This window comes from Stenella coeruleoalba, assembly GCF_951394435.1.
Source record: "Stenella coeruleoalba genome assembly, chromosome: 1".
In the NCBI taxonomy this organism is placed as follows: Eukaryota; Metazoa; Chordata; class Mammalia; order Artiodactyla; family Delphinidae; genus Stenella; species Stenella coeruleoalba.
Window position 1 is genome coordinate 32,128,729 of NC_137169.1, and position 17,248 is coordinate 32,145,976.

At 45.5% G+C, this 17,248-nt stretch overlaps 1 pseudogene across 1 annotated transcript; it reads right to left on the bottom strand.

The window, feature by feature from the left end:
• Nucleotides 1-1,032: 1,032 nt before the first annotated feature.
• On the bottom strand, nt 1,033-3,061 carry LOC307189923 (signal recognition particle receptor subunit alpha-like; annotated as a pseudogene). Its single transcript has one exon. The product of its transcript is annotated as a signal recognition particle receptor subunit alpha-like (transcript).
• Nucleotides 3,062-17,248: the final 14,187 nt, after the last annotated feature.

A 17,248-nucleotide genomic window follows, 5' to 3' on the forward strand; every position in this document is an offset into this window, starting at 1 on the left:
TCAATAGATTTATTCCTAGGTATTTAATATTTTTCATGCAGTTACAAATAGCATTGGTTTTTTTATTTATGAAATTTATTTTCTTATATAAATTATGTATTTCTCTGGGCAGACAACCTTCACCTTATTTCACTAATAGCACATCTGTAATACCAAGCTACAGGACAAGTCTTAACAAGGTCTGTATTCAACGTAGCACTTGTCTACCGGGTACTGTAGAAGAGGATGAGGAAAAGCCAGGACCCATCTCAGGTGAAGAACGGGGAGGGGGCAATGTGTCTTGCCTCTGACAGTTGGTTTTCTCCCGGGAATGGGAACATGCAAAGTTATGTCTGGATTCTGGAAGGGGGAGGAGATCTTGGAGGCTGAGAAGCCCAATGCAACACTGCAGCTCAGCTCCCTTTATCTCTGGGGGAAGCAGGGACTCCTCTTTCACTCATCTGTAACACATCACTCTGGCCTAGCTGATGCTTTGGGTAAACAGAGACAGGGGTCATCCTCGAATTAGCAGCACTTAAGAACAGGCCATACACCGCCACAGTGTGCCACACTCCCTGGGTGTCCCTGGCCCCAGGGACCTGAAAGCTGTGTATCCTAGGGAGAGGTGCCACTCAAGACCCAGAGATGGCTGTGGAAGTCCCTTCATCTAATGGAGCTGGGGATGATGCTTGGACGTCCCCATGACCACACTTAGCTAGCAATGCTCTGGTGTTGGATCTTCTAACCATTGGTCAAAGCTGTAATGAGACCGAGTCTGTAGGCGGAGTGAAGGGATGCCTGAGTAGGAAGGGGGAGGAGCGTGGGGATGGGGGCGGGTAATGGGCAGTGATTGTAACATGATTAGGTCCTCCTTGCAGATGGAGGCTGGGCTGAACTGGGAGTGGGGTTAGGAGGGGCTGCAAGCCCCCGCCCGGAGCTCCTCTCACTCTGCCTTTGAACAACGCTGAAGACAAGTTGCTCACATTCTCTAGAGCACGTTCTTGATGGGGGCTTTGGGGGGAAGTGGTGATTTGGTATTGGCCAAGAGCCACATTAAGCCTTTATGAGGGCAACCACCACAGCCTTGGCATTGGGACTGCATAGGTCACAGTAGACCTGGCCAGTGCCCACAAAGACGATGGGTTTGCTTGTGATGTAGGTCATAGAAATAGCAGCTCCCACCTTGTCATCGATGGTATCAAGTTTGGTAAGGACACCGAGGTGTCTGGGCCATAGAATGGTCAGCCAAGTCTCTGTTGAACTTGACCAGCTTGTCCACGGCCTCATTGCCCACTAAGGCCTCCCCCACAAACAGCACCAAGTCGGTGCATTGACAGTAATGAGCTTGGCCAGGGCAGTCATCAGAGGGGCATTGTCTTGCATGCGGCCAGCTGTGTCCACCAGCACCACATCAAAACCTTGGTTATGTGCAAAGGCAACGGCTTCCATGGTAATGCCAGCAGTATCCTTGCCATAGCCCTTCTCAAACAACTGCACCATGGTGTGGCTCCCGTGGTTCTCGGGGGGGTGTAGGGCAGTCAAACCCCGGGTGTGTGTCCGCAGCTGCTCCACAGCCCCGGCGCGAAATGTATCGCAGGCAGGAATGAGGACACTGAAGCCATTCTCTAACAGCCAGAAGGAAATCTTGGCAAGATTAATAGACTTCCCCATGTCATTCACACCACAGAAAGTGACCACGTAAGGGCGCTGATGGTGCTGGGCGTCCATGATATCCTGGAGCATGTCCACACAGTGCTGTGGCTGCAGAACCTGCACCAGGGACTCTTGGAGAGCTTGCTTGGGAAGTCACCGTGCTGAACGTCCCCATCACCTTCCCTTCCAGCTTGCTGGCCACAGATTCACAGAGTTGCACTGCAGTGGCTGCTGCCACGTTCTTAGCAATGAGATGGTCATGCATCTTGTCCAGCACAGATTCCATGTCTTCACGACTCAAGCTCAGCATCCCAAACATGCCACCCAGGTTCCCCTTGGTAGCACTAGGTTTGATGGAGTTTTGAGCAGCTCTGTAGTCATCTGAGCTGCTGCGGTCCAGATCCTAAAGCTGCCTCCCAGACCCAGTCCCTCGAATCCAGCTGATGCCCTCGGCTGGGGCCACCTCAGGGGCTCCATTGATGGTGGGAGTGCAATAGTCCAAGACTTCTCTGTTAGCAGAGCCACCCAATGCCCACACCCCGGGCACTTTTTTGCCCTTCTCCTTGGGAGCATTTGACTTACTGGACTTGCCGGACTTCTCCATACCCCTCCCATGCTTCTGAATGAACTCTTTTCACTTCCTGCGGATCAATTCCTGTTTGGAAAGTTCTATCCCGTTCTCAGGCCCCACTGGGAGACCTGACTTTTCTGCAGGGACTTCTTTGCTGGTAGCCAAAGGGCCATCAGAACCTTCCTTCTTGGTCCCCTTGTTTTTTTTTTTTTTTTTTTTGCTGTTCTTGGCTTTTTCCTTAGGCTTTTCACCCCATGTCTCAATCATGGACCTCACAGGTTTCTTGGCCTTTTCAGAATCTTCCAATTTCTTCATGGTTGTGGGAGCATGGATCTTACTGCTCTCCTGATTCACGAAGGAGCCGCAGAAAGTCCTTCTGGCAATTGAAAGTACCGTTCAATAGACTTAAGGCACGTTGCTGTCGGATCTCAGTGCGGTACTTGTCACAAAACAGCCGGTGCACAGCGTCTATCAACTTGCCTGCGTACGTCAGTGTTAGGATCTTCTGAAAACCTACCACAAACAGCAGCTCAAACTGGTTGTCCAGTTTATACCTGAGCGTGAATGCCTCATGGGTGAAGGAGTTGTTACCTCCCCTTTCCTGCCACAGTACCGAACGAATCAACGCGTTAATGAGCCGGGTGCATGAGTCGCTCACGCCCTGGACGCACCAGAGCACGAGCCGCCTTTGGAGAAGATGGTGAAGAAGTTGAGCGTGGCGGCAGCGGGAAAGGAACAGGGCTGGCGCCGGGAACTCAGGCCGAGATGGTCGCTGCTTCCTGCTGCGCCAAGCGCTGGACACGTCCCACCAGTGGCCCCGGACACCGGCTCCAATGGTATTGTTTTGTTAAGTTTCATTTTCCAATTGTTTCTTGCTAGTATGTATCGACAGAAATACATTTGCTTTGTATATTGACCTTGTATCCAGTAGCCTTCTAAAATTCACTTATTAATTCTATGAAACTTTCATATATTTAATTTAAAAAACATCTTCATCGATCTTAAAGTTCCAGCTGGTATTTTCATTATTTTAAAGCATCCCATTTATTGACCATCACCGCTTATCTTTCTGGCTCACTCTCTTAAATATCGTGAATCCATTAACTTTCTAACCTCTTCAGGACCTCCAGCCCATTGACCCTACCACCTTTTTATTGCCCTTCACCTTGCCTACTTACCTCTTGGGGTCCATGGTCTCATCATTATCATTACTTTCTTGCCCTCTTTCCTCTATATAGATCTTGCTTGGTTACATTCCTGTTTAAATCCAAATCCCAGGCTCAACATGGTTGAGAAAAAGACACAACAATATTGGCTAGTTTCACTATAAATGGGCCTGTGATGCTACTCATTTCCCAAGTCCATTCGTTCTTCCACTCTTAACTATCTCACACCCTCTGTCTTCTCAAACCTCCAAAGCCTCCTCTCCACCCTCACTCTCAAATGGTGATCTTGCTCCTTATTTCATTAGAAAAGCAATCAAAAGAGAACTTCTACATTCTACGACCAACACATCAACCTACCCACCAGTATCTGCACTCCTTTATTCGAGCGCATTCGTCATACAATAGTTTTCTCTCTCTCTCTCTCACATCTTCCATTACTCCCTCTCTAATGATTCATTCTCAGCAGCTTACAAACAGGCCATGTTATCTCCTGTCTTAAAAACCAAATCAGGGCTTCCCTGGTGGCGCAGTGGATAAGAATCTGCCTGCCAATGCAGGGGATATGGGTTCGATCCCTGGTCCGGGAAGATCTCACATGCGGCAGAACGACTAAGCCCATGCTCCACAACTACTGAGCCTGTGCTCAGGAGCCTGTGATCCACAACTACTGAAACCCGCGTGCCTAGAGACCATGATCTGCAACAAGAGAAGCCACCGCAATGAGAAGCCCCCGCTTGCCACAACTGGAGAAAGCCCACGCACAGCAATGAAGACCCAACACAGCCAAAAAAAGAAAAAAAAGAAAATAAAATCAAACCAAATCCCTCCTCTGACAGCACACTTTTTTCTAGGTACCGTCTCATTTTTCTAATCTACTTTATAGCAACACATCTCAAAAGATTGCCTTTATCCTCTCTCTCTACTTTGTCTACTCCCATTCTCTCTTGAACCCACTCCAGTCCACTTACCCTAGCCGCAGGGAGTGCTGTAACAGGCAGCAGAGCAAAGAGCAGTATCTAGAGAGAGGGATGATTGGACTCTAATCCGGTCAGCTTTTGCCCCAACTATTACACCAAAACTGCTCTTGTCAAGGTCACCAATGACCTCCATGTTGCTAAGTCCAGTGGTCAGTTGCCCTCTTACTTGCTTATCTACAGCCCAGATGATCACTTCCTCCTTGAAACTCATTTGACCTCACAGGGACACTCTTCTCTCTTTGTTCTCTTTTTCCCTCTGGGGCTTTCCTCCCATCTTCCCAACCTCTACCTGAAGTGCCCAGGACCCAGTCTCAGACCTCTTCTCTTGTCTACACTTGGTCGATGGCTCTCAACCCTATCAGATCCAATACTCCCTTTTAATTTAATTTAATTTTTAAATGTTTTATCATAAATAATGTCAAACATACAAACGAAAGTGGAGAGAATAGTACAATGTATTCCCATATATCTATTACCTGGGTTCAATATTTAACAATACTTCTCCCCATTTGCTTTATCTATCCCTTTTTCTCTTTTTCTTTGCAGAAGTCTGGGATTTGAAAGCAAATCCCCAGACACCAGTCATTTCACTCCTACCTACTTCAGTATGCATTTCTTTTTTTCTTTTTCTCTCTTTCTTTTGTAATTCAAGCAAGATCGGTATGCATTTCTTTTTTTTTTTTTTTTGCTGTACGCGGGCCTCTCACCGCTGCGGTCTCTCCGGCTGTGGAGCACAGGCTCCGGACGCGCAGGCTCAGCAGCCATGGCTCATGGGCCCAGCCGCTCTGCGGCACGCGGGATCCTCCTGGACCAGGGCACGAACTCGCATCCCCCGCATCGGCAGGTGGACCCCCAACCACTGCGCCACCAGGGAAACCCCTGGTATGCATTTCTTAAAGACATGGGCCATTGTCTTGCAAAACCACAATGCCGTGACCATACCTAACAGCATTTAAAATAGTTCTTTGGTATCATTTAATATCCAGTCCATAATTACACTTTCCCTAATGTCTCAGATATGTGTTATTACAGTGGATTTGTTCAAACTTGGATCCAAACAGGTCTTCACATTATATTTTGCTGCCGTATCCTTTCAACTTTATTCATTGCCAGCAGTCCTCCTCTTCCCTTTATTTTTCATATCATTGACTTATTGCAGAAACCAGCTCAATTGCCCTGTAGAATGTTCCACATTCTGGATTTATTCCTTTTTTATAACAAATCTTTTGTAATTTGCCCTTTACTGTCCTGAAATGAAATTGAGAAATAATGTAGCTACTGTATTAGTTAGGGTCTGGCAGGAAACAGATGGCACACTCAAGCCGAGTCCAATCAAGGCCAGTTTTATAAAGGGATTATTGACAAAGGTTGGGCAAAGTGAAGGGAACCAACAAGAAATGAGGAAGCACTAGAGGACGTGTCTGCCATCCCTGGGCCTGAAGGACCAAGAGGAGGGAGTGGTATCTCCCTCTGGCTGAACCCCACAGGAAGCCACTGGGCAAGGGAGCTGGTTGATGTCATTTATGAAAGTTGGCCTCCTGGGGCAGGTAGCAGGGTGCAGTAGAGCAGAGAGTAGATCGGGTCGAGAGGGACAAATGAAGTATATCCCTCAAAGCAGTCTACACACATCATTTCAAAATAATGAATTGAATTTCCTGTATTACAAGGAAAAACGAGAGGAAACTAATGTATAAAGTATTATATATTTGAATATGCAAAAATTTTGCACCACTTCACCAGAAGCCCTAATGGAATCATCAGATGCTTGCAGCCGTTCCTAGAATCACTGTGTCTGCCAAAGCGGCACATGCAGACTGATCCAGGAGAACTGGAGTGGCATCTCAAATACAGAGAGAAGCCATGTTGTTGATTTTCGAATCAAGACCAAGCACCCTTTTGCATCAATTACAGGGAAATGGCGTTCCTGGGAAACTTGGTGTATATTAAAACAATACCCCGAATACTCGGTGTTTATGTGGAGAATAGATTTAGGCTCTCTGTTGAGATAAATAATAAACATATTTTTTACCAAATGAATGTCTGATAGAACATTTTTAATTAACTAATTTATTTATTTGAGGTACGCGAGCCTCTCACTGTTGTGGCCTCTCCCGTTGTGGAGCACAGGCTCCAGACGCGCAGGCCCAGCAGTCATGGCTCACGGGTCCAGCCGCTCCGCGGCATGTGGGATCTTCCCAGACCGGGGCACGAACCCATGTCCCCTGCATCAGCAGGTGGACTCTCAACCACTGCGCCACCAGGGAAGCCCCTGATAGAACATTTGAAAATCATATGGAATGCGGGACAATTTCTGTTATGCAGGACTGTCCCGTCCATTGCAGGATGCCGAGGAGCCCCGGCCCCACCCACTAAAGCCTCATAGTGCGCCCCACCCTAATCATGAATACATAACCTCCCCCAGCAAAAACGTCCTGGCAATTTTCCAAAATTTTTTCTAGTGGGTGGATCATCCTGTTGGAGAATCATTGGCTTAAGTGATCTCCTCTGGTCTCATGGATTTAAGTACACTGACGGCTTCCAAATTATTCATTGTCTCATCCTCTCTCCTGAGTGTACACTTGTAGATTAAATTTCTACTTCATGTCTCTGTTTACATCACTAACTGGCACCTCAGAGTTTACATGTTACAACCAAAACCTTGAACCTACTCCTGAATGCAGGCACCTCCAACCTTCTCCTCCCCCAGATTTTTTTTTTTTTTGGCTGCATTGTGTCTTCGTTGCTGCGCATGGGCTTTCTCTTCATGGCGGTGCGCATGCTTCTCATTGCAGTGGCTTCTCTTGCTGCGGAGCATGGGCTCTAGGCGTGCGGGGCTTTAATAGTTGTGACACACGGGCTCAGTAGTTACAGCTCGTGGGCTCTAGAGTGCAGGCTCAGCAGTTGTGGTGCATGGGCTTAGTTGCTCCGAGGCATGTGGGATCGTCCCAGACCAGGGCTTGAACCTATGTCCCCTGCATTGGCAGGTGGATTCTTAACCACTATGCCACCAGAGAAGTCCCAAGATTTATTTTAGTTTAGTAACAATTTAATTCTTCTAGTTGTTCAGGCCAAAAATATTAGAATCATTCCCAACACCTCTCTTTTTCTCACGCTCCACATGGGATCCATCATCAATTCAGTTGGCTCCACCTCCGAAATACATTCCAATCTGATCAATTTTACCGTCCCCACCACCACTTTGGTCCAAGCCATTGTCATCTCCCAAAACTGTTACAACAGCCTCCAAAAGGGTCTCCCTTTTTCCACCCTGGCCTCTACTTTCTATCTGCAACATGGCAGCCAGTGAGATCACTTAAAAAATGTGAGTTAGATTAGCTCCCGCCTCTACTCAAAACCATGCAAAGTTCTAAGTGAAATGGGAACCTCTGGTATCTCTGTGTCTCCAAATTCCTTCTTCCTGTAAGGAGGCCAGTCAGATTGGATTAGGGCCCATCCGAACAGTCTCTTTTAACTTAAACACCTCTTTCAAAGTAGTCTGTTCTGAGGTACTGGGGATTGAGCTTCAACATATGAATTTTGGAGAAACACAATTCAGCCTATAACATCCCTATTCATATGAGGGATAGTTGCATTGTATTAAGGAAAACATTACTGTTCTTTGAAAGTTAAATATGGACAGAAGAATGTATATGAATTTCACTGACTAGGCAAAGGGGTAGACCATATCAGATTGTTGGCATCTCAACACCATTCTCACTTCCTTCTAAGATTCATCCTCACTTCCCCTATATTTTGGAGGCTGGAAGCCTCAAGACTATGTTTCCCAGATTCCCTCGACAGCACAGTTCTGGGTTGTGTCCTGCAAATGAGAGGTGCACGTGTGAGATTTTCAAAGCAGAGGAAAGGAGAGACCATTATTACTCTGTCAGTGGTGACCAGGCTAGGGCTTCTGCAGGCGGCAGGTGGAGGTTTGGAGTGTAGCTTCAGGCGTCCTCCTGTGAATCACCCACTTTGTGTCTCTGGTAACTGAGATCATTGGTGTTGGTTCCTTATGATTTCTGCACTTCCTGATTGCCTAAACATCAGCAGACATATTTTTGGCTGCGGGATTCTTTGCAAGATACTTCTCAAAATCTTGTATTATCATTACCAAGCCCTCTTCTTCTCCCTCGATTATACAGGCATGGAGGCCCAGCTGGGCAGGCCAAATTGCGGTAGCCTAGTTCTCCAGTTGGGAGCAGAGCAAGAGAGCTGTTTCTCATCAGCTTTCATAATACCCTCAAGGCTTTGGTTCTAACATTTTTCCCAGGGAAACTCTGCACTGGTGGTTGGTTGCAGGACATTTAGGGTGATGAATTAAATATTGCACATAGGATTGGAAGACTTTAGTTCTAGGCCTAGCCTAACTATGGGATTACTACATGGCCTTGGACAAAACCCTTGACTTTCGGGGTCTTACTTTCCCCATTTATAAAATGGGAGAAAGAAGAAGAAAACAAATCTGAGTCATAGCTAACATTTATACAGTACTTTCTATGTTCCAGTCATTATTCTGAAGACTTTTCATATAGCCACTCATTGAATCATCAAAAATCATATGAGAAAGGTACCATTTATATCTTACATTTGGGGAAACAGATACTAAGAAACTTACCCAGGAAGTCTGTGTCCTTGTCGGGGCTTTGAGCCATTAAGCTATTTGGCCTCTTGTTTCATGAAAATGTGTGATAAATGGCAATCGATTTACAGTTTGGATGTACTGGCCTTTGTCCCAAGTTCTTTGGCCTCCCAAACAAAGTAGGAATTCACTGGATCCAGGAACTAAAGACATTAGGAATTGTCCTGTGTCTTTCCCTCATGTGACTCTCTGCATAACTTTGCACAGCATTTTGTTCCACTGGCAGGTAGAAGACGACCAACCCATAGCTCTGAAGCATATTTCTCTGTTCAAGTGACCTCCGCTGATTGAGTTGGACACTCCTGATTCTAATTATGGATTTCCCTGAGAGAGAGAGAGAGAGAGAGAGAGAGAGAGAGAGAGAGAGAGAGAGACCCTATTAGCCCAGCTAGAATCTGGAAATGACTGCTCTCCAATCACTTGGAGGCGGTACGTTCACTTGCTGGACTATAGAGATATTTAGGTCCTTTTTCACCAGCTCTTTTTCACCAGGGACAGTAATATGTCTCTGTCCTTACGGAAAAATCTCTTCCTTCTCCAAGCCTGGCAGCCAGCCTCAATCTTCCAGGGACAGCTCAGTTATAGTGGAAAGAGCCTTCCATGCAACCTGAAGTCCTGGGATGGGATCGACATCCAGGTCACCGCTTACTGACTATGTGACCTCAGGCAAGTTATATAAGCTCCCTGAGCCTCTGTGTACTCATTTCAGAAAAATCAGAAAATGCAAACAGTTATAACTAGAAAAAGAAAACCACCCTCTTTGTCCCCTTCTTTCTCCCTTTTACTAGGCTCCTTTTGATGTAACACACACAGGCACAGATGGGAGGAGTCTAAGGGTTTAGTTTCAAAGCTTTGGCAGGGCCTTTGTGTCTTTGTAGAAAAAGGAAAAGCCATTAAGAAGTACCTGGCTCTTCAATAGCCTTGCTCACTATTCCCAGTGGCCTGAGTGAACACAGTTTGGGAGGCCAAGGATCAAAGAAGGAAAATAAAACTGTTCTGCATTGCAGATAGAAGTCCTACCCATTGTGAGAGAGGTGGCCTTGCAAATTACGGGGGTAGAGGAGGTGAGGTAGCTAAGTCAGGAACAATTAGTGAAACCCAAGAGCAGAGAATTGTACAAACCTCTAAGGGAAGGTAGGCCACTAGGACAAGTATGGGAGGGGTAGGTTTCCCCTTCCTGTTCTGACCCAGTCAGTGGCAGCAGGCCACCTCTAATCTAATCTAAAAGAGCCCCTTAGAGGAAATTAGTAAAGGGCGCCCCCTCTCTGAGTGGATGCAGCTCTGTGCCAGGGTGCAGGGTTCGGTGAGTGGAGTGTGAGCTGCACACCTTACACGCGTTCATGGTCTCCAAGGCTACACTCAGCAACCCTGATTGCCACTCCTCAATGTAGGCTAGTGAGCTGCAAGGAAGGTCTGCTGAGAGGACAGACGAGCCCAAACAAGGGTGATGCCCAGAGCTCTCCCCTCATCTCAAGACACACCTGGTGGGATGAGAAAAGGAGAGGCCAAGCATGCAGCCCGGTTCCCTACCCTCTGAGATTACGTAAAATTGCCTCTACAAAAATAAATAAATAAATAAATAAATATTTTTAAAAAGTGAAAAACAGGGCTTCCCTGGTGGCGCAGTGGTTGAGAGTCCGCCTGCCGATGCAGGGGACACGGGTTCGTGCCCCGGTCTGGGAAGATCCCACATGCCGCGGAGCGGCTGGGCCCGTGAGCCATGGCCGCTGAGCCTGCGCGTCCGGAGTCTGTGCTCCGCAACGGGAGAGGCCACAACAGTGAGAGGCCCGCGTACCGCAAAAAAAAAAAAAAAAAAGTAAAAAACAAAACAAACAAACCAGCAATTGCCTCTAGCCTCCAATCCCAAACCCTGTGAAGGAAATCCACAGCCTTCCTAAGAATCCTGTGAGTTCCTAGGGATTACATTCTCAGGTTATCCCGCTGGGTTTCTGATCCCTTCTACATGTATGACCTCACTTCTTTCTCCAAGTTTTACAAAAACTACTCATACTAAACATTAATTTGAGTAGTAGGTATAAGATTAGAGGCAGGCAGGGAAGTATTTACATTGAAGAAGGGAAAGCTCCAATCTTAAATATTTGTTTATTTGGCTGCGCCGGGTCTTAGTTGCGGCATGCGGGATCTAGTTCCCTGACCAGGGATCAAACCTGGGCCCCCTGCATTGGGAGCTCAGAGTCTTAGCCACTGGGCCACAACGGAAGTCCCCCGATCTTTTTTATTTATTTATTTATTTTTGGCTGTGTTGGGTCTTTGCTGATGCACATGGGCTTTCTCTAGTTGTGGTGATCGGGGCCTACGCTTTGTTGCGGTGTGCTGGCTTCTCATTGTGGTGGCTTCTCGTTGCGGAGTAGGGGCTCTAGGTGCGTGGGCTTCAGTAGTTGTGGCATGCGGGCTCAGTAGTTGTGGCTCGAGGGCTCTAGAGTACAGGCTCAATCGTTGTGGCTCATGGGCTTAGTTGCTCTGCGGCATGTGGGATCTTCCCAGACCAGGGCTTGAACCCGTGTCCCCTGCATTGACAGGCGGATTCTTAACCACTGCGCCACCAGGGAAGCCTGGGGAGTCTCCCAGTCTTAAAATTCTCTTCAGTTATCCTGCCATTCTATGGGTTTCTCACTGACATTTAACCCCATGTACATTCAGTCTTCCAGAATTTTGCTGGCTCCCCTCACTCTCCCTTTCCTATATATCCCTCCCTCTAGAATTACCTTCTGTACTCCAATTTGCCTTCCTCTATTATGCAGACCAATTCAGCTCTCCCCAACTCTGAATCTGCAACATGGGGGGATCTTATATTTAATGGAATCCACCCTTCTTATAACACCATACATGTGGTACAGTTGTGAGAACCTAAAGGGGAAAAAATGTTAGCTTCATTTACCATGAAATCCTGGTGAACCTCCTGGGTAATGTGATGCTTAGTAAATAGGAGGCATAGAATATCAGGTAAAGTTGAAGTAGAGTGATTTTTTTTTTTTTTAAGCCAGACTGAAAACTTGAGTTGTTACCTGGACCTCCACATGGCTGGGAAATATGAAATATTCTGCATATCTAGCTTAGTCAGAAATACACTGATCTTCTATTAACTTGATCTTTAAATAGAAATTAAGGTCTCTCAATAATGAAGCCTTCAAATTGCCACTCCCTGAAGACAAAGGTCAGTCTTGTGGGCCCTGAGGATTATATAGTTTTACTGGGTACTTTTTTTTTTTTTTTTTTTCGGTACACAGACCCCTCAGTGTTGTGGCCTCTCCCGTTGCGGAGCACAGGCTCCGGACGCACAGGCTCAGCGGCCATGGCTCACGGGCCTAGCCGCTCCGCGGCATGTAGGATCTTCCCGGACCGGGGCACGAACCCGTGTCCCCTGCATCAGCAGGCGGACTCTCAACCGCTGCGCCACCAGGGAAGCCCTGGGTGCTTTTTTAAATGGTGGTTCTTAAACATTAAAAAATTATTAGTATAAATATAACTCAGTGAGACTTCAATGTCCTGCGTTGGAGATGATGAAGGAGAGGGGAAGTGGGGACGTGCTGACTGACACAAGTTAAGTCACTTTGTGCAATTTTGCCTAAAGATGGAGCTATCGAAGTCAATGCAAATCCAGAGTATTTTGATTGTCCATGACTTGGGGACAGAGATCAAAGCAAAAAATCTTACTTCTAGTTAAGTTTAATAAGTCAGAGAGTCTGCTGTGTTCCAAGAAGTTCAAATACTGATACATCCTGCCCAGACTTCAGTGAATCACAATTCGTATCTTAGATGGTAGAGAGGGAGGGCCAAGTGGAACTACCTATTACAAACTGGTCTCTCTCTGTTCTGTGGAGAAGAGATAGTCAAGCTGACATAGAAATTCCTAATAAAGATATTTAGGATCATTTTTTTTTCAATGGGGTCTCACGGATGACCGCACAGCTGGCAATCTGCCAGGATTCTCGGGAATGACAAAAAGTGCTGATTGCTGAGTTAAGGGTGTGGATGTTGAGTGGCTTAGAATGGTTGGGACAGAAGTTCTCTCAGGGTGTCAGCAAAATAGAAGATCCCAGGGACACAGTATTTGCTGCTCTTTTCCCCCAGCTCATATCATCATATGATATGAGCTCATATCATACCTGAATCTCCTTTTCCTGGTAGCTGTCACAAAACCTGGGAATAAGGGTTGTAAACTTTGTTGCAAATGGCGGGGAGCAAAAGAATACATAAGTATGAACACAAAATTGGGTACAGGATTTTGGAAGGCTCTCACACAAGGAAGGGGTTCTAAATCTTAAACTTCATTAATTTTATGTTAAATGTGTGTCTATTTTGACCTGAGTCAGAGAACATTTTTCTGCCCACTGTATTTCTGGCCATTGGTCCTTCTGGAAGGCATCATAGAAAAGGATCAAAATCCATCATGTTCATTCCTGCCGAGTGATGGCGTAACATCAGAGCAGCAACCCTGGGCCATCATAGGAACTAGCCTTTCACTAGCTCATCGAAGGTCAACTTTGTAATGAGAGAAGCAAGTAGAACAGCAGGGATGTATCTGGAAAACATCAGGTTATTGTGACTATCTTTTCAGCATTCTCATGCTGATTGCTCAGAGGTTGTTTGCACTAGCTGCACAATGAAGGATAGAGGACAGCCAAGATGATCAGGCTAAGCTCTGCAATTTGTAACTTCCCATAAAGTTCTCAGGCAGCAACACTTCCCTTTTTTTTTTTTTTTTTAATTTGTTAGGGATGGAAAGTCACACCATTTTTTTGAGATGGCCCCTGGCTTCCTACAACATAGCCAGGGATGACACAAGAGGATATGTTTTCCAGTTGCCTTTTAAATTAGCCCATGACTGTATATCTGATGTGATCTGATTTATATTTTGAAAAGTTCTTTCTGGCTGTTGTGTGGAGAACTGATAGTGGGGATGTGAGTGATAGCAGGCAGGTGAGTTGGGGGCTCTGCAGTAGTCTAGGCAAGAAATGATGGGGGTTTAGACTTGATAGGTAGGACTTCAGAGAAGAGGTTAGAGTCTTTAAAAAGGAGAGTCAACAGGATTGCTAATGAATTGGATGTGGGGTGAGGGCTGTAGGATGGGAAGGAAAAGAGGATTCGCAATTGCTTCCTAAGGTTTTGGCCTGAACTACTAGATAAGATTTCAGAAAAGGGGAAGATGGGGGCAAGTGTAGAAAAAAAGAGTCAAGAATTCTCTTTTGATCATGAAATTGATCAAGTCAAGCTCCACAGACTATGCAACAGCTATTCTAAACAATGAAAAATTTCAAGTCATTCAGTAAAATATCCATCAATTAAAGAACAAGCTCTATAAAAACCAATGCAGGGGCTTCCTTGGTGGCGCAGTGTTGAGAATCTGCCTGCCAATGCAGGGGACACGGGTTCGAGCCCTGGTCTGGGAAGATCCCACATGCCATGGAGCAACTGGGCCCGTGAGCCACAACTACTGAGCCTGCGCGTCTGGAGCCCGTGCTCTGCAACAAGAGTGGCCACGATAGTGAGAGGCCCGCGCACTGCGATGAAGAGTGGTCCCCGCTTGCCACAACTGGAGAAAGCCCTCATGCAGAAACGAAGACACACACAGCCAAAAAAAAAAAAAAAAAAAACCAATGCAAATAATATATTTATATGAATAAATTTTGTTTCTTTTACTCTGACACAGAGAAGTTCATGTCCTGTCAGTGTTATAACTAAGTCAACATAACCAAATTCCACATCGTCTGGAGACTTTCAAGGTTAAAAAAATAATAAGTATGAGAAGAAGTAAAACTACAGGAGAAATTAACACGACACTGTAAATCAACTATACTTCATAAAATAAAATTAAAAAAAAAAGAAGTAAAGCACAAATGACCACCATGTTTGCAGGCCAAACAATAATATCTAAAAGGCAAGTCTCAAGGTTTAATTATCAACAACAGAGAATTCTGAAAGAGAATTTTGTTAAATGGGGAAAGTCTTGGGACTTCCCTGGTGGCACAGTGGTTAAGAATCCACTTGCCAATGCAGGGGACATGGGTTCGATCCCTGGTCTGGGAGGATCCCACATGCCGCGGAGCAACTAAGTCCGTGCACCACAACTACTGAAGCCAGTGCGCTGCAACTACTGAAGCCCGCTTGCCTAGAGCCTGTGCTCTTCAACAAGAGAAACTACTGCAATGAGAAGCCTGCACACTGCAACGAAGATTAGCCCCCGCTCGCCGCAACTAGAGAAAACCCATGCATAGCAATGAAGACCCAATGCAGCCAAAAATAAATTAATCAAATAAGTAAATTTTTTAAATATGGGGAAAGTCTTTTACATGCCTTCTCGTTAATTGATTGATTAATAAATTACTAATAATCTCACATGCAAACAAAAAATGCACTCAACTCCTTCCAAAAGGAGAAAATCTATGTCCAGTTATGGCATCCATTCCTTCCCTGGTTACATGTGCTCATTTAACAAACATGTAATGAATGTCTATTATGTACCAGGCACATTGCAAAATTATTGAACATAATTATGAACACAACATCTTCCTTGTCTCTGTGGAGCTTGTAGTCTAGTTGGGGAGATAGAAATATAAACATATGGCAACTTTCAACTTCAGCAATCTGGAATACTAGATAACCTGAAAATGTTCAGATGATAAACACTTAGAAACGCTGACTAAAATTTAAGGAAATGCATAACTGAACTGGTAAGAAGAGAGAGTAATTTCCAGGGTCCAAAGTAAAGAGAGAGCTGAAAACCAGAGTGGTAAGCATGAGAGCAGATGATGTAGCTACCCTGGGGGAAGGCTCAATCCCAATAATCTAAAGTATTCTAGGATCTATTCAATGTGGGAAAGGACTAAACAAGGACATGAACCCCAGGGGTGAGAATCACTGGGTGCTACCTTGAAGGCTGACTACCACAACCCACCTGGCAAAGCACTAGTCCAGCCAAGGTGCTGGCCAATGACAAGACAATCTGGATTGGTGGGAGAGGAGAGAAGTCATACATACCACAATCAGCTCCATTAAGCGAGGACTGCTGCCTCTACTTACATTTCCTTCCTTGCTGTGCCATGGATATTTTTTCTCTTTTATTTAGATATAACTTTGTGAGATAACAGAAAATATATATACTGTTCTCTGCCCCTGGTTCTTGATACAGAGCTCCAAAACCCTTGTAATTTCCTAATCTCAAGGAATTAATTAATTCCTAATTAATAAGAGCACTAGGAGCATCTTTCATTCTAATATTTGCTCTTTGACCCCAGGTCCTGACACAGAGTTCCTTGGAATTTCCTGAGTGATAGTAATGCCTTTGTTCTAACGAGGTGACTCAGTGGCTCCTGGATGGGGGCTGGTCACCAGAAAGACCAACCCATGATTAGAATCTTGGAATTTTCAGTTTGACCTTCCACTCTCTAGACAGGAAAGAGGGGCTTGAAATGGAGTTAATAATTGATCACATCTATGTGATGAAGCCTCCATAAAAATCCCAATAGTATGAGGTTCTGAGTGCTTCCAGGTTGGTGAACATGTGGAGATATAGGGAGAGGGGCATGCCCAAAGCGGGCATGGAATCTCTGTGCCTCTTCCCTGGTGCTTTGCATCTCTTCTATCTGGATGTTCATCTGTGTCCTTTATCATACCTTTTATAATAAACTGGTAAACAGGAAGCGAACAGTTTTCCTGAGTCCTGTGAGCCACTCTAGTAAATTAATCAAACCCGATGAGGAGGTCATGGGAACCTCCAACTGACAGCCAGCTGGCCAGAAGCACAGGTGACAACCTGGACTTGCAATTGGCAGACGAAGTATGGGGGGAGGAGACGTCTTGTAGGACTGAGCCCTTAACCTATGGAATCTGAAGCTAACTGCAGGTAGATGGTGTCAGGATTGAGTTAGACTGTAGGAGATCCAGCTAGCATCACAGAGAATTGCTTGTTGTGGGGATAAACCCCACACATCTGGTGTCAGAAATGTTTTGAGTGTGGTAGTGGTATGAAAGTAAAGGAGAAACAAAGGAGGAAAACTGGGTTTTTCCTTCTCAAGCTGACATAGAGTAATATGCAGAAAGTCAGATATATTTAGAAAGTAATTATCCTTCTCTTTCCTTTTCCCTTCCCCTAGACTCATGTATGATGTGAATTGTGATGGTTAAATTTGTCATTTTGTCCACAAGTTGCAAAATATGGAGGGGGATCATGATGGAACCAGGGGAGAAATGGATGCTGTAACTGGACATGGGTTATCGCCTTTTGGAAGGAGTTGAGTGTATT